Source organism: Sminthopsis crassicaudata, chromosome 2 (genome assembly GCF_048593235.1).
Source record: "Sminthopsis crassicaudata isolate SCR6 chromosome 2, ASM4859323v1, whole genome shotgun sequence".
Lineage (NCBI taxonomy): Eukaryota > Metazoa > Chordata > Mammalia > Dasyuromorphia > Dasyuridae > Sminthopsis > Sminthopsis crassicaudata.
Window position 1 is genome coordinate 148,838,041 of NC_133618.1, and position 21,962 is coordinate 148,860,002.

Below are 21,962 nucleotides of genomic sequence, written 5' to 3' on the forward strand. Positions count from 1 at the left end.
AAATTATTTCCCTCCTTGATAATATTAGTCCATCAACAGGTGCTTTGGGTTTAATCATTTTCAGTGTCAAATCTACTTAATTGTACTAAAAGAGAGTCTACAGTTACCCATCTAGTCCATAAACACAGTATGGGAAATTGTGTCAGATGCTTTGCTTTCCTCTCATCCTCCTCCTTCAGTTGTTGCTCTAGAGACACAAAGTAAACTCAGCCTTTATGATGTAAGCATTTGGGAGAGCCTATTATGAAGCTCACTGAAGGAATGAATTAGTACAACTCCACTCCTTGCTCAACTTTCTTCAGCTCTGCAGAGACCTAAATAACGTTAACCATCACTCCGAAATGAGACAGGTATGCCCTCATCCTTTTCTCTATCCACGAGCTCCTTTCCAGAATCTCATGCTCATCTAGTCATATGACATTTTATATTGTTATGAGAATTTTAAATTTCTTTTTATTCCTCCAACTTTTGGTTAATAGTAACTTCACTTGATCAAAATCTGTTCCATGGAATGTGAAATTTTATTTAAGGACTAAGTATTCCTTAGATAAGAGTCTCAGATGTCCCTGACTCCTTGACATTCAAGTTCTCAGTCTATCTGTGAATCCTATAAATGTAGTTTAATCTGCAATGTGACTCAGACTACCTATAGAATTTGACTGATGCGTTTTGTTTCCCTGGGGAATGTACGAGATTATAACTCTTGTTTTTGATGAAATCTAGGCAGATTATATCTAAAGTATTACTTCATTCTATCAATATTATTACTGTATGATGTGTTTTTGATGAGGCAGCTAGGTGGCTCAGTAGGTAGAGCCTGGTGTCAAGAAGGCCTGTGTTCAAATTTGACCTTTAAAGCACTTTCAAGCTTTGTGACTTTTGAGTCGAGTCCCTCAAACTCTGCTTGCCTTAATCCACTGTAGAAAAAAAATGGCAAACCCACTCCAGTATCTGTGCTAAGGAGACTCCAAGGACAGTATTGGCGTGCTGTGGGTCATAAAGAATCACACATGACTAAATGATCAAACCACACATTTTTTGATGAAAACCAGTTTTTATTAATCATGACTTCTAATTGTTCACATACCTTACCTTTCCCACAGAATCACAGAATCTTAGAATGAAGTCTCAGAAAGCAATCTATTCCAACTTAAATCCAAAGGACCCCTCCCTTCCCACACTTCCCCCCCACACCATCACTATAACATATCTGATAAATGGTCCCATGACTTCTGCTTGAAGATTTCCAGTGGGAAAGAATCTACTACCCCTTCAGGTAGCCTGTTCTACTTTTGGACAGTTCTGATCATTAAGTTTACCTCTTTAATTGCTTTTGGTTCTGTCCTTTGGGTCTGCATAGAAAAAGCCAAATTATTCTTCTATGTGAGAGCCTTTCAAACACTTGGAAATAGCAATTATGCTCCCCTCTCTCCCGGGTTTGAATCTTCTCTAGACCAGACATCCTCAGTTCCTACTCCCTACTTGTCCCTGGGCCCAAAGTCCTTCGCCTACATGGCTGCCATCTTTGGGATGCTCTAAGCTTACTAATGTTCTCTTAAGAAAGTGACGCCCAGAAATGAAAACATAACTTCAGATATAGCCTGACCTTATTTCAGGAACTTATGCCCTTTAAAAGCAGACTTGGTCACTTTTTTTTTTTTTTTTTTTGGTGGGGGACTGCTGGTATTACATCATACAGATAGATTCATAGATTTAGAACTTGAAAGTACCTCAGAGACTATTTAGATTTAACAATCCTTTCATTTTACAAATGAGGAAACTGAAGACCAGGGAGATTAAAGGTCACAAAAATAGTAAGAGACAAGACTTGAATCCATGTACTCTGACCATAAATACCCTTTTCACTGTATCACACTGCTTCCATACATTGCACACAGTGTTAACTCACAATGACTATTAAATTGTTGATATTTATTGAGTCTCAAATTCACTAAATACCCCAGATATTTTTCTCAGATGAATTGTTATCTAACCACTGCATGGTTAGAAGTTGAATTTTTGAACCTAAATACAAAACTTTTTATTTTCTTTTAAAATTTTCATCTTATTAATAAATTCAGCCCAGTGCTCTAACGTGTCAAAATCTTTTTTTGGATTTTCACTCTGCTTTCCAGTATGATAGGGAAATTCTGGTTCAGGATCTTAGTTAATTAAAGGCAAAGTCAGGAAATAAAAGACAAAAAGGATTTTAGTTTATTGGTACCAGGGCAGCATTTGTAGTGTAGTAGAACAATCTACATATGAGAATAAGACACTCCTAATTGGTAGACATTTTAATGAGGAGATGTGTCATCTTCACTTCTCCTCATTATAGCATTTTTGAGAAATGAGATTTTCTGGTAATAGGAGTATTCCTTAGGTGATTGGATTGGCCTGCAGGCAATTTGCTGATGAGAATAATTTTCAGGTGATAGTTAGTCTAAAGGGGGACCTCATTGTCTCTTGCAGTTAAAATATGGGGCTCACTCAGACTGTATTTTGTCCAGTGACCTGATATTGCACATTAGCATTGGGTAACTTGAAAATGTGATAAACATGCTACATATGTATTTTTATCCACTTGTTCTTTCTTGCTTTATCCTGGGGGCCTGATCTCTAAGCTGATGCGACCTGTGAATCTCTAACATCATTCTTTGGTACACAAGCTGTTTGAGATGGTCTAGACCCTTCTCTGACACACATAACTGCACACATTCAATGGTCTTTTTTTTCTCTTTCTTTTCTCTATCACACTCCTTTACTTTCCAACACAGGTTAGAATTCTCCTCTGCTTTTTTCATATCCTTTTTCTTATTTGTTTTTTCCTTTTCATTCTTTCAGTTAAAGAATTCATTTCCCCAGATAAATTGAAGAAATATGTTTCTTCAGATAATTTCACCTGGTACCAACATGGGTAGAAATACAGCACTTTCTGTAGATCAATACAAAGTTCTTCTTGACCTCCATCCACACTTGGTTAAAACAAGATCTTCAGTCTTTTGTCTCCTATTTGGTGATTCGTTTGGCTAATTTCAGTGGCTAAATGCTGTGAAAATTATCTCCTGATCATTTTTGGCTTGGATTTAGTTGCTGCTTGGGTAGCAGTGCTTGGGACAGATTAATTTGTAAATGTTCAGCAGCCTTTAATTGATAATTATCACATGTTGGCCATAGACAGAAACAAATAGAAACCTTTTCAACTAAGGAAAAGTTACCTAATTGAATCTAATTGCCAACACTGTTTCTCTTGTCCTGTGGATCATTAAAATTTCTTGGGGGCATAAAGAATTTGTACTCTGGTTCCTGGATATGACCCAGCTGAGAAGAGATGCTATGCTTTGGAAAGATAATGAATCTCAGGAGAAAAAGAGAAAAAAAAATGTCCAGTTCATTTAAGACATGGGTATCAAAAACATGGTGGGCAAGGCCTTGTTTTTGGTGTTTCCTTTTTGGAGAAATATAGAGTCTTGAAGGGGACTAAGGAAGAACAAGAGGAAGATAAGAGGCAGCAGTTGTGTCCGGTGAACAGTGAATACTTAATATGTATTGAAATTTTTACTTCTATTTGATACAGTTGTAGAAATGTTAGCTAAATAATGTTTTGGGAGGACTAGCTATAAAACGACTTTATTATTTTCAGTAATTCAATCACTCACAGCTACTCTGAAGGAATTATGTTGACAAATCCTATACATATCCAGAGAAGGAACTGATTGTGTCTGAATACAGATCAAAGACTTCTTTTGTTTCTCTCTATATATTTTTATTTAATTTTTCTTTTTAAAATTTTTTATTTTCAAAATATATGCATGGATAATTTTTCAACATTGACCCTTGCATAGCCTTGTTTCAGATTTTCCCCTCTTTCCCTATCCCCCTCTACCCTAGATGGCAAGCAATCCAATAAATGCTAAACATTTTAACTTAATTTTTCTTGAAGGTTTTTATTTTCATTAGGGCAAAAGATAATATGTTTTCTTTCACAAATTCACTTTTATAGAAATAGTTTGCATAACTTCACATGTGATTTCTTAATTGTGGGTGGTGATAAGGAAGAGAACCTAGAACTCAAAAATCTTTAAATTTTACTTTAAATGTAACTGGAAAAAATATTAAATAAATAAAAAAGAAAAATGTGAGGTAGATTAATAAGGCATCAAAATAAATCAAAAGAACTGTTAATAATTCTTATTTGAAAATTACATGATTATCCAAAAAAGAAAATCCAATATCCTCAACACCAAATTGAGATAATAAATTACTAAAGGAAGACAGTAAATTCACAAAAAATTACTTGCATTTGTTTTTATAAATAATTGTACTTATACCTTAATGATCCTCACTTCTGAAAGTATCAATTTTCCATTTATTCTATATGGACTCTAAAGGATATCCCAAAAGAGTCTTTGTTAGACTCTTACTAAGTGCTAATGAGATAATGAGATATTAGGTTCTTACTAAGTGCTAAATCGGTACTTAACAATTCTCTAGTTGTGGTCTTTACTGGGAGTTTAACCCCTGTGAACTCCTGGGGAGGAGCTTGCATGCTTAGGAGGAGCAAGTTCATTGGTTGAAGTAATTTTTCCCAGAAGCCCTAGCGTTATCCCATGCCCATTCTCTGGGAGGATAAAAGAGGGTGGCACTCTAGAGAGAGTGAGTCTTGTCTGGGCCAGACTTGAGGTGGCTCTCTGGAGGAAAGAAGAGAGTCTTGTCTGGACCAGACTTGAAGCAGCTCTCTGGAGGAAGAAGAAGTCACTACTCTGGACCAGAGGTGGTGGCAACTGTCTAGAGACAAGGGCTCTCTATAGGAAGAAGAATCTGTCTGAGTCTCTGGAGACTGCTGATCGCTCTCTGGTCTAGAGGAGAGACTTCTTCCTCTAGAGAGCCGCCTCAAGTCTGGTCCAGACAAGACTATCTATTGAGGGCCGCCCTCTTTTATCCTCCCAGAGAATGTGCGTGGGATAACGCTAGGGCTTCTGGGAAAAATTACTTCAACCAATGAACTTGCTCCTCCTAAGCATGCAAGCTCCTCCCCAGGAGTTCACAGGGGTTAAACTTCCAGTAAACACCAGAACTAGAGAATTGCTAAGTACCGAGTTAGCACTTAGTAAGAATCTAATATCTCATTATCTCATTAGCACTTAGTAAGAACCTAACAAGTCTTAGTGCAGTTTTAAATTTTAATGACTTAAGTTAAACTAAGATATTTGGGATACCCCATTATCTATCATTTCTCTGTCTCTCCCTTTGTATGTATACACACACACACACACACACACACAAACACACACACACACACATATATATATATATGAAAAAATATACCCGTGTTAGAAACATGTTTGACACTGAAAGTCAGGAATCAAGGAAAATTATTACAGAGAAATTGGACATTTCTGGCTGGAAGTGGCACAGTCTAGCATAGTCCCTCCCTTCAGAGAACAGATTGGTCAGTTCCCTTCTGGGTTCTAGTCTTCCTTATCCACTTCTTACATGTTGCTCCTAAACACCTCCTTCCTGTCCATACATTCCATGTTCAAAAAATGGCAACTATCTCCACCTTTGGCATGTGTCAGATAATATGCAATGAGCCTACTAGCAAGTGTAATGAAGAAAAGCCTCCTGGTCATTGATTCTGGCTGGTTTAAGCCAGTTTCTAGCCCCCATTATCAGAATTTCTTAACTAAATTACTTTCTCCTTCTGAAAACTCATTGATCAGTGGTACTTATTATCTTACATTACAACTTGAAGCTTACAATATTCTATGGAAACCTAACTTTTCAGTATTTCTCACAATGCCCTTATTATTGCTTTTTAATGAGGATTTAATTTCCAAATCTTTTCTATTGCCTCTTCTTCAAACCTTTTAAACAATATATCACATTCTTCATTTATATTTTGATCTTTTTCAAAAGTAACTATTCTCATTTAACATTTCCCTTTAAACTAAAAACTCATAACCCAGAAGGAATAAAACTCATAAAGGAATTCAATAAACTTGGCCCAAACAGGATGATAATAAAAATATGTTCCACATTTCTTAGGTAGATACATGGCTCTGAGTAGATGCTCGGCTCTGACTCATCTCCCCCACTTTCTGTCCTTTGGGGGCTAGAGATCTCAGCCTTCCACAGTAGTTATGGCTATTCAAGCTGGAATGAAGAGTAGAATTAAGTTTGAGGGTGGGTTTTGAATAAAGATCCCTGAAGCTGATCAATTCAGCTGTAATTAACCAAAACCTAGAAGAAAAATCTAACAAGCAAGAGTGAGGGTTGTTTGAGATAGAAAGACCAGCCCACAAAGGAGTGCTATAGGATGTCCTGGAGAAGCCAGCAGCTTTTCATATAGAAGTTATTTATAGGAACACATGCTTGTGCCTCAGAACACCCAGGACAAACAAATGTTATTCCCACATTAGTAGCAAACTTGAATAAAATTGACTTTAATTGAGGTAATACAAAATATCTCATTAAATTACATCCCTCTTAAGAAAATTGGCTGCACTGAAATTCTCTTCTCTAAAGAAGATTTTTCAGATTTAATGTCAGTAATCAGTAGAATATTTCACAGTGAAATGTCCCACAGACAGTTATATTAATTATTCTTACATTATTTTGAAACCTTTAAGGACTTTTATTTCATACAGACACAAGCAAATAATAACAAATAGATGACTAATTAGGATATGATGACTACATATTTTCAGATTGAAAAACTACAAGATATTTGAATAATGTTCATGGCTTCTATTGACTCCTTGTATGGTTATAAAAACTTGCTATAAGAGTGAAAAAGCAGGAGCATGATTATAATAGCATCAAAATATGACAGTATTATAATCATGGTTTACAGCCAATCACACGCAACAATCCCAATAGACAGATTCAGTAATAATAAGGTGGATTCTTATTCAAAGGAACACAATGGGGGAAACTAAATCAGAAGGCTCCTACCTTAAGCAAAGGCCAAAGTTGTCCTCCCAATTCTTGCCCAGATACAGATCTCCACAATTCAGGATCATATTCCTCTTAGTGACTTGTGACATATTTCTTTCGGATAGTGAATTACTAACTTGATGATTCATCAGACAATCATACCTGAATTCAAAACTCCAAATAGTTATAATCCCAAGAGATTTCATCTCAAATAGCAAGTTTCATTAACCAAAGCTTCAGATAGATTTAGCTTTCAAGGATCAAATATTCTAAATAAATATTGATTATAATCTTACACTGATAACAGCCACAGATTCATCCCAGAAAACTCAGTTCATCTTAATATTTAGTAGATAGTTTTAAGTTCAACATTATATGTATCATTTTGCTTTAAAATGCTCAATAACCAATAACCCAAAAATTCAGGTTGTAGAAATATAAAAATTCTAAATTGTATATAAAAAATAAAATTTCATGAAACTCTATAATAAAACATGCTCAGTTATTAACCATGTTCAAAGGGACAAAAACATAGACTTTTGTTCTCAGACTTTTTTTAAACATTGGAAAGTTTTAAGATGACTCAAATACAATTAAAGCTTACTAAACCTCACATCCATAAGAGATTTCACTTAATATCTTTGACCCTCTTTTTTCCATCTCTCTCTAGTTTAAATTCATCCTGGTATAAAAGGCAATCAATCATTAGAAGGCATTTCTATATAACAAACTTAAAGATTCTCCTAGAATAGAATACCCCTAGAGACTTACATGAACTGATGCTGAGTGAAGTGAGCCGAACCAGGAAATCATTGTACACAACAACATTAATATTACACGACGATCATTTATGATGGACATGGCTCTTTCCAACAAGGAGATGATTTAAACCAGTTCCAATGGTCTTGTGATGAAGAGAGCCATCTAGGCCCAGAGAGAGAACAGTGGGAATTGAAGGTGGATTGCAACATATCATTTTCACTTTTTAATTGTGGTTTTCTTGAATTTTGTTCTTTGTCATTATTTTTCCTTTTTGATCTGATTTTTCTTGTGCAGCAATATTGTATAAATATGTATACCTATATTGGATTTAACACATATTTTTACCATGTTTAACGTAGATTACTTGCCATAAGGAGAAGTGAGGGAAAAAGGGGGAAATTGGAATACAAGGTTTTTCAAAGGTCAATGTTGAAAAATTATCCTTGTATATGTTTTGAAAATGAAAACTTCAATTTAAAAAAAAAAAAGAATCTGATTCGTTCTTTCCACTTTCCCTGATGAGGGCATATTACAAAGTATATGGAATTGCCACTCAATCTGCAATCCTTCCTCCATTATTATAAAACTTGAGAAATAAAGTATGTTCCATTATCAGAATCTTTATTATCTACTAATCCATGCCTAGGTATAACTTATTCCAATGTTATTCTACTACACCTCTTGAGGTAACTAAAGCTTATCTTATCAAATGGAATACTATAACCAGTATTAAGTCCAATTCTCCCACTGGTGTCATTTCAATAACATCTGTTTGAATACTCTGGAGTCAGGTTCCCTCCCTCCACATGGCCACCTCCTCAATACCTTTTTATTTATCTTTAGACATATTGCAAATTTTTCAGATATTGTTTTGCAATTATACATATCCCTATATAGCTAAATTTTCTTAAAGATATCATACATTGTTTGAGCACCCCAAAGGCTTCCTTAATACAATACAAAAAAATTTTTTTTTTGGTCCTGGCCTTGGCTTTAACATTCTCTTTATCTTTAGAACATACGGGAACTGCCTTTTATTTTAGACAAAGTGGGGCTAAGGACAAATAACCATTCCTCACTTCTCTCTCTACAAAGCCACTTCCTTTAGAGATTTTACTCATCAGTTAAAGTTCCCCACTATCTATTCCTTTATGATGCTCTTTAACACGTCACTATCTTGCTTGCTGCCTCAAGGTCTTGGATTAATCCCTAAATTCCATCTGATTTCTTAAGGGTCAAAATAGCAGTATTGAAAGGAAGGAAACATATAAAATTCTAATAGCCCACCTTTCACAAGTCCCTTTATTATTGATTTCAATTTTTTTCCCTCTAATGATAGTGTATTAGTTCAGATTGATTTTAAAAGTAGGAGGGTTTTTTAAATTTCCCTTATTTCTGCCAATCATATTCTACCAAAAGAGGATGCATTTTAACTACTACCTGATGGTTCAACACCTTTAAATCAGATCCTAATTGTATAATCAAATCTCTGCCTTACAAATTACTCCTCACCTTTAATATATACAATTTGGACATTTATCCTTTGGTTTTTCCCAAATACAGGAGTTACTTCTATAATGAGTACATGGAATCTCCTTTTTACTTCCAGTCAGTACCATCTTTCAAATTTACTAGGGTTTAAAAAGAAGGAATCCTAGATTCTCCCTACTTCTAATCTTCCTCAATAAGAAGGTACCATCTTTGCCTCCTTATTTAATTTTGGACACTCTCTCCTGAAATGTCCATTCTTCTCACAGTAATAACAAGTGGTTTGACTACTCTACCCTGTGACACCTCGTCCTACTTCCCCATCTCTCCAATAGGAAGAAATGCTCAATATCCTTTTTTTTTTTTTTTTTTTTTACTTAGTTCCTTCCTCTGTCCCTCCTCCTGATGTTGCTTCACTCATCCCTCTTGTTCCACATACTGTAATTACCATTTTTAGGTTTTAAAACAATGATAATAACTACAGATAACTTAGTTAACAATCTTAGAATTGCCATAAGTAATAGTCAAATGGTATTGGCTGTAATTTTCTCTAAATTCACAAGCAAAGGTGGAAATATCTAGTTTCCTAAATTACATTTACTGGGTTAGCAAGGCTGATAACAGATTTTAAATACATCTTCCACCTGTTAGTTTTCCAATTTGTACTCTTAATAATATTCAGGTTACTGGATAACAAGCCAAATCTGGGTTCTACAATCTCAGAAAAAAACCCATTACTGAACAGTTAGTATTCACTGAATCTCATCATTCAGTAGTGGACTCAAGTGGTAGGATTTTCTTGCCCCAAGCTATTATGTATTACATCTGCGAGTTTTTCGGAGGCTTCCTAAGCTATTATCTTAAACAAATGTCCTTTTTATTTCAAGGAGAAAAGACAATTCTTAAAATTCAGATATAACAGAATCTAACAAAAATAGGCATCTCATATAATGTACAATCAAATTTCCAATTTCAACACACCCACCAATTCAAAAGTTATTGTAAAAGTAATCTGTAATTTAGTTTGTAAAAATCCCTAAATTCTAACTAGATGTTTCACTCAAACAAAATTACGTTTTAGTTGTTTCCCCAATTCACACAAACCTCTTCTCTTTTGTAAGCCAGGAAAGAGTTAAGTACCAGTTTTTACTTCAAATGGGCTTTTACCCTGAGGTTTTTCTGACATGTTTCCACAAGCTTGAATTCTAAGTTACAGGCTCCTTGCTGACTGGAGCAATTCCTTTGAATTTCCTTATTTAATATTTTCCCTTAAAAATATTTTTAATTGAAACTTTTCTATTGTTTTGCTTTTCTTTTTTAAAAATTTTAATGCCCCTTTTATTTTCAAAATACATGTAAAGATAGTTTTCAACATTCACCCTTGTAAAACCTTGTGTTTCAAATTTTTTTTTCCCTCCCTTCCTTCCACCCTTCTCCCCTAGATAGCAAGTAACCCAAGATAAGCTAAACATGTGCAGTTCTTTTAAACATATTTCCACATTTATTATGTTGTATAAGAAAAATCAGGTAAAAAAGGGGGGAAGCAAACAAACAACAAAAATGATGATTATAGTGTTGTGGTAGTGTGTGTGTAGTATGATGGTGTGATCCACATTTAGTCCCCATAGTTCTTTCTGGATGCAGATGCTGGCTGGAGTTTTTAAAGTGGTGGCAGACTGTTGTTCCATTTTCTCAAAAGTTCCCAAACTCCCAAATTCCTTTCAGTCTATGCTCTTTTCATCCCTAAATGCTTAAATTTTCTCATTTACTTTTCTATATACAGATTCCTTTAGTGGACTTTGATTAAAATCCCTTTAAAACTGCATGTCTCATTTCTTTTTCACTATTATCTGACATTTCTATCCTCTTCCACTTATTTTTTTTAAGATGGGAATTAGAGATGCTAATAAATTTTTCCCAGTGTTCTTCCTAACTGTGCCTTTTAGAAGCTTTCTTTATTGGCTGCATTTAAAATCTTTTAAGATACAGCATCTTGCTCATAGCACAAACATGACACAGACATCCTGCCAATATAGAGATGCAGACAAAATGACAAGATAAATACAATTAAAATACTAAGTTCAATTACAAGATGGTATTATAATTTAGAGATCCTTTCTAGCAAGAAAAATCAGACTTTAAATACATACTTTAAACCTTTCATCTTATTGTTTTCTGGCCATTCATAACAAAAATACTTTATCGTTTTCCTCTTTTCTTTTCCTCTAATTCTGGAAGCATCCTCTCAATCTTTTTGAGGATTCCTTTCCCTTCTATTTAATGTTAATTATTGCACTCACTTCCCCCTAAAATTTAATATGATTGTAATTAATGCATATACAGTGGAAAAAATACATAAGAAATAAAGCAACATGTACATTTAACATAGCATTTTACACACAAATTATCTAAATAATTTTGAGAAAGCAGAAAACTGTGATAAAACATAACTCAGAGGGAAATATATATATTCTGTCTTAATTCATGTGTGTGTGTGTTTGTGTTTTGAACACAGTGTTTGTTGTTTGCTACAACAAAAAATCTGCTCGAGTAGTTTAGTATAACATTTTTGGTCTTAAAATAAATCATAGTTATTTCATAAAGAGAGGCAATTTAAAAAATCAAACATTATGTACAAAATTTAAATGATGCTTTAGTATTAAGGATATGACCATGATCACATCTTGGCCCTGAATATTATTAAAAATTCTTCTTATTGGATATCTTCATTTGGATTTCCCATAGACATCTCAAACTCAACATGTCCAAAACAGAATTTTTTGTCTTCCTTAAAACCATTCTTTCTTTGAATTTCCCTGTTTATTTCTATCAGGGCAGCTAGGCAGCTCAGTAGATAGAGTATAGGGCCTGGGGTCAAAGAGACATCTTCCTGAATTCAAACCTGTCCTCAGACACAACTGGCTGCATGATCCTGGGCGAGTCACTTAACTCTGTTTGCCTCAGTTTCCTCATCTGTCAAATCAGCTGGAGAAGAAATGGCCAACCAGTCCTGTATTTTCACCAAGACGACCCAAAATAAGGTCACAAGAGTGGGATATAACTGAACAAAACTTTCTTCTGCTGAAGCACACCATTTTATCTGTTATCCAGGTTACCTAAGTATCATCCTCTGAGATTCTTCACTCTCATTAACCACCCCAATTCCCCATTCAGACCCAGTGATTTCCCTGCTATCAATTTTAGTTCTTCAACATCTTTCCAGTCTTGTTGCCTTTCCCTTTCACAACCAGACATTCTTATCACATATTGACTGGACTACTGAAATAGGCTCCTAAAGGTCTCTTTACATCTCATTTTCCCCCCTCTTCAATCTATCTTCCAACAAAGCTGCCAAATTGACACTTCTAAAATACACACATTACATATATGTGTGTACAGCTGTATAGTCCCTCCCCGGTACAAAAGCTTCAATTGAAAAAGAAACTTTGGCATTTAAGGCCTTCCTTTTTACTGTCTGGCCACAGCCTGTCTTTCTTATTATGTGTATGTTCATCTTCATGCATGTATCTTCCAGAGAAATGGACCTACTTGGTAGCCTTTTCTCTCTCCTACACTTCATCGTTATCTCTCTTGCCTGTAATGTTCTCCTCCCTTGGTTCTACCAGAATTCCTAATGAACCTCTCTCCTACCATTAGTACCCAGCTTATGTGCCATCACAATGGACCTTTCCCGATTCCTCCATCCTAGCTTATTTTGTGTTCTTCTACTTTGTTAATCTATGCGTCTTCACCCTAGAACGCGGGCTCCATGAGAGCAAGGGCAGCTCACTTCAGCATGCACCTGGTACAGTGAACACCTAGCCTGCGCCGCAGGGGGCACTCCGCACAGAAGCGTTCTTCGGCAGAGCGGCGCAGAGATATGTCCGGTCTCTACCCCATTTCGCACTGTGATTTTACACACACATTCCACGTGATCTTCACAACCCTGATTAGTTCCACAACTATCCCCTTTGGCCAGTAAGTAAAGTGGGGCCTGGATGACTAGCCCCAGCCTCACAAAGTGAGCGCTAAAATTTCTTTTATCGGTTCACAAGGCCTTTACGTGAATATCAAGACAATTTAGAACTGATTCCGTGGGAAGAAACCTCACATATTTTATCGCTTATTCAGCATTTCCCCCCACATTGCTCCCCAAATTTACGCGGAGAGAGAGCTACTTTTGCACTGATTTGAAGCTTATAAGTCTATTATAAGCTTATGAGAGCAAGAATTCGGTCCTACTTCACATAAGTTTTTCAGAACTTAGCCAAAAGCTTCCGGGCTTCTCCAAGAATAGTTTCTCTAGCAGCAACCGTTGTTACAATCTGTACAGAACTTTTTATTCAAATCAACAAGCATTTAAGGTTCACGACCAGCCAGGCCTAGAGCTGGGAGCTGAGCCTCTGCATCCTTCAAGTTCGAAGAGTTATTCGGCTTTTTCCGAGAAAGTGCCTTGGGAGGCTGCTGACGAAAGCCTCCGGATCGCCCGCCGGCCCCGAAAACACTTTATCCGCCTATCTTGTCTCCGTTCTGGAGAGGAGGAAGGTCCCGGGAAAGAAAACGAAGCCCGAACACGCTAAGTCACTAGCCCGGACACTGCTCAGCCCGGAGAGCCAGGAGCGCGTACATCCGAACAGGCGTGAGGCGCGGCGCGGGCCGGAGGGGAGGGGGCTTTTACCAAAGCCGGCGACGCGACGTGATGACGATAGACGTCGGGATGCACCAATCGCACAGGCCCTCAGGCGGCGGGCGCGCGATTGCCCGCCGTTTGAACTAAAAGCCGGTGTGTGTCGGTAGCGGGCCAGGTGAGGAGCCCGAGCCGAGCCGAGCAGGGTAGGGTGAGTGTGCGCGCCCACAGCGCGGGCTGGGCGGTCCCCTCCGCTTAAGCGCGGGGAGCGGAGGGAGCCGCGGGCCGGGGCCGGGGTCGATCCTCTGAGACCGGGAAAGCCCTAGTTACGCGGGTCGGGGGCCCCGCCCCGCCTCCGGGAGCCCGGAGCTTGGTGGGCGGCGCGGCGGCAGCCGGCGCTCTGGGTGTAAATGTGGCGCGAAGTGCGGTTCCTGACTCCCCTGTTCTTTTCCACCGTCTCTGCCTCAGCCTTTGCCCCCTTCCGCCGCTTGTTCGCCGGCCCCGGGCTGCCTTCCTGCCCTCCCCCCCTCCAGGGCTCTGGGCTCGGGTCTCCGCTCTCCGGTCTCCTGGATTTCCGGGTCCCTAAAGCCCGCTGCACAGGGGGAGGTTTATCCTTCTCGGGACACCGGCCCCTCTGACGTAGCCGGGTCGGGTCGGCCCCTCCCCCTCCCTCTGTACAGTATAAGTTCTGGGAGGGCCTGGCCTGGGAGTCAGCGGACAAAATCTTTGCGTTTCTTTCTTTACTCGCTGTTTGTGCCCTGTTGCGGTAAGGCAGTGGGAGAGTGCTGGATTTGTATGTAGTCCAGGGAGACTCGGGAGCTCGAGCCAGTCTGCTCCTTCACTCCCATTGCGCCAGTCCGCTCTCAGCCTGACTTTGCTCCTCTGTAAAAGTGATGATTTAAACCAGGGGTTTCCAGAGTCCCTTTGTAGCGTCCGACTTCGGACTCTGAAGTTCTTCCCACTGGCCCTGGCGCTGAAGAGAGACGACCTTCCTTATTTCTCGAGGCTTTGAATCCTGAATTTGAATGGCCTTAGGCAGGGCATTTGCATAATTGCTTTTCTTCTCCTTCCAAATTTGTATATAGAAGATAAATAATAATTAAGGGGCAGAAACCAGGAAATAGTTTGGGGAAAGCTTCTTGAAGGAAGAAAAAAAAAAGGTTAAGTTTAAAGGAAGCTAGGGAAAGATGAATAAGGAGATATTCCAGCCGTATAGAATAGCTAACCGGAGAAAGTGGCTGAGTCTGAGAATGGAAAGTAGTGTACGGAGAACTTCGGGAGGGCGCTGTCACTGGGTGTGCAGGAGAATGAAATGAAGACTAAGCGGGGAAGGGGTGGGTTGTGAAGGGCACCTGTGCTCCTGCGGGCAGTGGGAGCCACTGGAGTTTTGTTGGTTTCGAGTTTGACGTGGTTGGACCTCTTATACTTTAAGACAATTGCCATAGTGACTAGATGAATGGAGAACGGTTTGGAGTGGTCAGAGAATCGAGGCAGCCTACTGCAGTAGTCCAGAAATTCGGCGGTGAGGGTCTGTGCCAGAATGGTGGAAGGAGAAAAGAGATGAAGTGGACAGGTCTTGGCAAGAGCTTGGATATGGGCAGGAGAGAGTGAAAAATCCAAGATGATCTAGGTTGTGAGCCTGAGGGACTGAGAGGATGGTGTTGCCCCTAAAATAATAAGGGAAAAAGGGGAGGTGGTGTTTGGGAGAAAGAGTTGTGTTTTGGGCACGTTGAGTTTAAGATGTTTATTTGACATCGTTTGAGATGGCGGAAAAAGAATTATAGAGAGGGAGACCAGCAGAGAGCTGAAGTCAGGAGAGGCAGATTTTAACTTGTCAAACACCTACTCTGTGCTAGGCGTGATGCTAAGCCTGGCTTGTCCCTGCCCTTCAATAAGTCACCATCTAATGGGGAAAACAACATGCAAACACATATATATAAAACCAGCTATTTGTAGGAAACCATTAAAAGAGGGAAAACACTAGAATGAAGAGTTGTCTGTAGAAGATGAAATTTGAGTTGAAACTTGAAGCTAAAAAGCTCAGAGCAGAGCATTCCAGACATAGGGAACCAGGAAAGTGTCTCCAAGGTAGAGATCCTAAGTCCATGGGGGGGAGGGGAGCTGATTGAAGTGTCAAGTAAAGTAGTATAGAGGGAAAAGGACAGAACCCTGTTGGACACCTGTCATTAAGAGGGCATGATCTGGATTAGGATCCAGTAAAGAAAGTCTGAAAAGGACAGTCAATTAGGTAGGAGGAAAACCAGAAGCAAGTAGTGAGTGAACCCAGAGAGAACTTACCATCTGGGAGGAGAGAGGGTAAGGAAGGCTGCAGAAAGAATAGTATTGACAAGGCCTTTGGATTTGGCAATTGTGAGAACTTAAAAGAAAGCTGTCTCAGTGGAATGATGGAGTTGGAAGCTGTATTGTAAGGGCTTAATAAGAATGCGAAGAGAAAGTGGAGGCACCAATCATAAATGGCCTTTTTAAGGGGGATAGGTGAGACCTCACTTTTGTGAGCAGAAAAATATCAACTTTGACCTTTTAATTTATCATGATTTAAAAAAAATTTTTTTTTGTTTTAATCAGCCAAGATCTGCTTTCTCAGTGTCCCACCCCAAACTGCCCTCCCAGTTACAAACTTAGAAAAACAAGACTGCTTATAAACATGTAAAGTCAACCAAAACAAATTTCCACAATGACTTGTATTTTTGAAATAATTTGCATCATTTTGCATTCTGAGTCATTTACCTCTCTTTATGATGGATAATTAGTTCTTGGGAATTGTGGTTGATTACTACTCTGATGAAAGTTTAGCATTATATATAGCTTATTCATCTGTTCTCTGATTTATGGATACTCCCTCAGATTCTTTCCATTTTTGCCACTATAAAGGAACTGTGAATATTTTTTTTTTTTTTTGGTACATCTCTTGAGTTTGTTTTGCTTATTGTTTAGGTCTAACCTATGACTTAGTCTTCTTCTACCTCTATTGTCTCTCCTTTTCCTTCTATTTCACTGTGGAATGAAATGTTTTTCTGTATCCAGCTCTGTGCTGACCAGTTCAGAAGAGAGTGTGCTTCGTGTCATCTTCTTCCAGTCTTCCTTGTTTGTATAGATTTGCACTTGAGCAGCCTGGTTTTATTTACTTATTTTTTGATGATTATTTTTTTATGGCTTTTTATTTACCAGATATATGCATGTAATTTTACAGCATTGACAATTGCCAAACCTTTTGTTCCAATTTTTCCCCTCCTTCCCCCCACCCCCTCCCCCAGATGGCAGGTTGACTAATACATGTAAAATATGTTAAAGTATAAATTAAATATACGTGTATATATATGTCCAAACAGTTGTTTTTCTGTACAAAAAGAATCGGACTTTGAAATAGTATACAATTAGCCTGTGAAGGAAATCCAAAATTCTGGCAGGCAAAATTAGAGGGATTGGGATTCTATATAGTGGTTCATAGTCATCTCCCAGAGTTCTTTCTCTAGGTGTAGCTGGTTCACTTTGATGAGGAGTAAACTGAGGTTCTAAACTGAGATGGGTCAGTTCCTTTTCTCTTTCTCTCCTTCCTTCTCCAAAGTAGCCAAGGGCGGTGTTCGACAGCAAAGGAATTTGCTATTTAATGCTGTATGGAAACAAAGTCTTTATTGATAGTAAAGGGATAGACTGGCATTTGGCCTTCAGGAAGACCCAAACTGCCTGAAAAGGGGGCGTCAGTTGACGGGCATTTGGCTGGTATATACGAAATGCAAAGATTTCATTTTTCAGCCTTCTTCATATGATGACTAGAGTCATCAAAACAATGTTTGTACAGAGATGTTATCAAGAGGTTCTGGAGGTATTTGTCAGTAATACAAGAATTCTCTGTTGTTGTAAATAAGACAAAAATTCTCTATTGCTATCTCCTTCAGTCTCTCCCAAAAAAAGAATTTCCTGTTGGTATTTTTGATCTTAAGCTATCTCCTTTCCAAATCTCATCATTTTCATTACTGCTCTATTGGAACTGATTTGGTTCATCTCATTGTTGGAGATGGCCACGTCCATCAAAATTGATCATCATATAGTATTGTTGTTGAAGTACATAATGATATTCTGGTCCAAGCAGCCTGGTTTTATAAGATCATTTCCCCTAACCTTCCTTTCTCTTTCCCCATTAGTTTGTTATTCTTCCCCTTTCTTTCCATTCTTAAGGTAAAAAGCCATAACAGAAATACTCCCAAGCCTTGTCTAGTTAGTCTTTCATGACTCCTGATAGAGTTCAAGGGGGCCCATGTATCATCTCCCCATATTTGAATGTAAGCAATTTATTCGTTTATCATTTCATGTTTCTTTTCACTCCTATGTTTGTACATGAGAGTTTCTCCACAGCTCTGGCCTTTTCATCAGGAAGTAAAGGAAGGAAATGTGTTCATTTAGTAATTATGGGCTAGTAACTGTGCCAAGAGCCTTACAAATATTCTCATTTGATCCTCACAACAACTCTGACAAGGTAGGTATGTTATCTTCACGTTATACTCGAAGAAATTGATCCAAACAGGGTTAGGTGATCTGCCCAATCTGGAAGTGTTTGAGGTCAAATTTCACCTTCAGTCTTCATGACTCCCCCACCCAGTTCTGCAGGCATTAGGCTACCTCTTTGCTAGGAATGTTTGGAAGTCCTGTTTCATTAAAAATAATTTTTCCATCTGTAAGATTAAACAATTTTGCTGGCTAAGTTTTCTTAACTTTGAGCCTATATCCATTGCCTTCTGAATATCATTTTCAAATTTTCCATTACTATATGGCTGCTAGATGTTCTTAAGGTCCTGACTGTAGCTCCTCGGTGCTTGAATTCTTTCTGTGTAGCTACTCCCAGCAATTTTGCTTTTGACCTGGAAGCATATTTTGAGTTAATGTTTATTCAAGTTTTCATTTTGGAGTTTTGACTTCCAGTTCTAAGATATATAGGTAATTTTCTTTTATTTCTTTAAATATTGTGTCTGTGTTCTTTTATTGTTCATGGCAGTCTATCTATTGATCTTCAGTTTTTCTTATCTCGATCCATTTTTTTCTTTCAACTTTTTGACTTTGTTTTAATATTTCTTGTTGCTTCATTGGTTTACTCTAATTTTCAGGGAGCTGTTCCCTGAAGTTTTGTACTTGTACTAAGCTGTTAATTATCTTTCTAATTCTTTTTTCTGTTGCTTTCATTTCTTTTTTTTTCATTTTTTCCCTTAGTATTCTCATTTATAAAAAAACCATACTTTTTTAATAGTCTTGCTTTCATTTCTTCTAGGAATTCTAGTTGAATTTATGCCCAAGCTGTATTTTTCTTTGTGGCATTACAGATGTTTTAATTGCTCATTATGGTGAGGTGCTTCCTTTTGCTTCTCTGTTCTTCTAGCCTACTTCCCGGTATGTTGTTTTTCTCTTTTAAAAAATTTTTTTTCTGACATGTTTTCAGAGGTAAGTTCAGTTATACTTATTGAAAGATTAGGCTAGTCCTACTTTCTTGGTATTTTACATTTTTTTAGTCTGTTATCTCAGGAACAGATTGAGGACCTAGAAGCTTTCAGTGTTCCAGAATAGTTTGATGCAGGGTAAAGTTTGATTGTTACTTCCTGATAGGAACTCTGCAATTTCTTTCCTTGTTTGGTTCTGTATATTAATAGAAGCTCCTGAATTCTACCCCTCAACCCCTGGCAAGCTCTGTTAGTTGGGAGAAGCAGAATTGTAGGCTCCCTTTGTTCTGGGATTCCTTCCTTCCTTATTCCTTTGGTGGCTGGACTGAATGCTTTAAGTGATGAGTTACTCTGAGTTTGGGGTGTGTACCTCTCCCCCCCCCTGCCCCCCTGCTGCTAACTTCTAAATTTTTTACTTTCTTTCTTCATGGCCCAGAGCCTCCCTAATCAGGAATGCTATTCCCCCTTCTCATTCTATCCTGGATCTGTGATGTGGAACAGCTTAGTGGACAGGAAAGCTGCCACTTGGCAACTGTCCCCACTCCATAACTCTAAATGGGTCTGAGGGTTGACCAAATAGCTTACATACTTTAAGGCTTTACATGTATTTGACTTACATTGCATATCAAATATAAGTTAAATGTCTTTTGAGTTAATAAAATAATAGATTTTAGTTGGGAGGGAAAGGCCATCTAGTCCCAACAGTAACTTTTTAGAAATGAGAAAGCTGAGGCTTAGAGCATTTAAATGAGCAAACCATTAAATGGCCATGATCAAATAGTGGTAGAGGAAGAATTTTTTCTTTTTCTTTTTTTCTTTTTTTTTTTTTTTCCTGAGGCTGGGGTTAAGTGGCTTACCTAGGGTCACACAGCTAGGAAGTGTTAAGTGTCTGAGACTAGATTTGAACTCGGGTCCTCCTGAATTCAAGGCTGGTGCTCTATCCACTGTGCCACCTAGCTGCCCCCTTGATGAGGATTTTAGTGAAAGAGAGAAATATTTTTCAATATATAGCTAAATAGGACTAGCCTTTATTCATTTCCCATAAATATACAAAAATTTACAATGACATTGTTTTCTATAAAGTAGAAAGTAATTTTCTTATATGTTTAACTGAATCTTACATATAGGGAATTGTCAAGTTTCTAAGCATCTTCTGGTCTCTATTGATTAGCTTCCATTCTTGTCTGAAAGGGGGACCAGTTAAGATAAAAGTTGAAATTTAAAGCTATGGTGTCAAACTCAAATAGAAAAAAAATCCATGCAGGACATATTATAGAGTAGGCTTTGAAAACCTGCAAATTAACATTAGCTATGTTCTATTTTATTATGTTAAACATTTCCCAATAACACTTTAATCTAGTTCAGTTTTGCTGGCTACATATAGCTCTTCCACCCTCCCTCCCCTATATGAGTTTGATACCTCTGCCTTAAAGCATTATATAAATTCTAATTGCATTATTATTGTTATCTAGTCCAACCTCTTCGAACAAACTAGAGGTTGTGATAATGAAGTCTTTATAACATGCTTTATAACAGATGTCAAGTTTGAAGTCTGATAGCCACAAAGTACCAGAAATATAATTGGGAAATGTTTTAACAAAATAGATAATATTTGTGGTTTTCTAAATCAATATATGGGATACAGGGATTTTTTTGTTTGTTTGTTTGAGTTTGACACTACTGCTATGCACAATATCTGCCTCAGATGAAAGATATGATACCATCCTTTGAGAAGGAACAAACAGATCAGAAATAAATACATGAAAGAGAACAATTATAATTTCTTTTTTTAATTTTTAAATTTAAATACAAAATAAGAAAAAAAATTGCCATGAAGAACATATGAGAGATTCAATATAAAATAATAAATTTCAATTTAAGAAAATATGTATAATAAATACTATATTGTTTTAAAAACTGTTTAGCTTTTCTTTGCTTCCTTTGTAAGTTTTCTTATATTCTATGTTTGTGTACTTTTTACTTTGTTTTTCTCACTAATCCTCCCCTCCAAACAATTAAGCATTCATGTGTGTAAGAAAGACAAGTTTTTATAATTTTTTTATTGAGATGGCATCACATAAATAATTTGTTAGGTAAAATTGTAATTTAAAAAATTACATTGGCTTTACCTATCCATGAGCAGTAAATATTACTTAAGTTATTTAGTTCTAATTGTATTTGTATAAAAAGTGTTTTATGTTTATGTTCATATAGTTCCTGTGTCTTCTTTAGGCAGGTATACTCTCAGGCATTGTATATTCTTTCTACGTATTTTAAATACTCTAAAATAATATTTAATAATATGGCTGACAATATAGTTTCCCTATTTTTCTCTTGATTAAATTTATTTTAGCTCTAACTTTGAGGTCATGATTACTGTCCCTTTTTTAATGTAATACTATTGATCTTTATTTTATGTTTGTGTTTCTCCCGTTTATATTGAATAAAATCAGCTTGTTTCAAGTATTTTGTATATATGCTTTGATAATGATAATGGTGATATTCTGGAATGTCATGACACTAGAACTATGAATTTGTGTGTGTGTGTATCATTGTGTCATTGTCATTTTGTGTCGTGACACAATAGATATTTCATTGTAAAGCTATAAACGTTAAACAGAAAGTAGCTAAAAGGAAGAATTTATATTTGTGAAACTTCATTAAAAGGTTACATGCAAACTGATATTTAATACTCTGAATGT

At 37.3% G+C, this 21,962-nt stretch overlaps 1 protein-coding gene across 8 annotated transcripts in view; it reads left to right on the forward strand.

The window, feature by feature from the left end:
• Nucleotides 1-239: 239 nt before the first annotated feature.
• Nucleotides 240-21,962, forward strand: part of MIS18BP1 (MIS18 binding protein 1) — a 60,827-nt gene continuing 39,104 nt past the window's right edge. For 4 of the 8 annotated variants that reach the window (XR_012486061.1, XM_074287630.1, XM_074287635.1 and 1 more), the window contains exon 1: nt 240-350. The gene's annotated coding sequence lies outside the window, so the exon portion shown is untranslated. Of the gene's footprint in view, nt 351-13,900; nt 18,309-21,962 lie in introns of those variants that run through there. The other 4 variants (XM_074287634.1, XM_074287632.1, XM_074287631.1 and 1 more) reach the window with 4 other exon arrangements.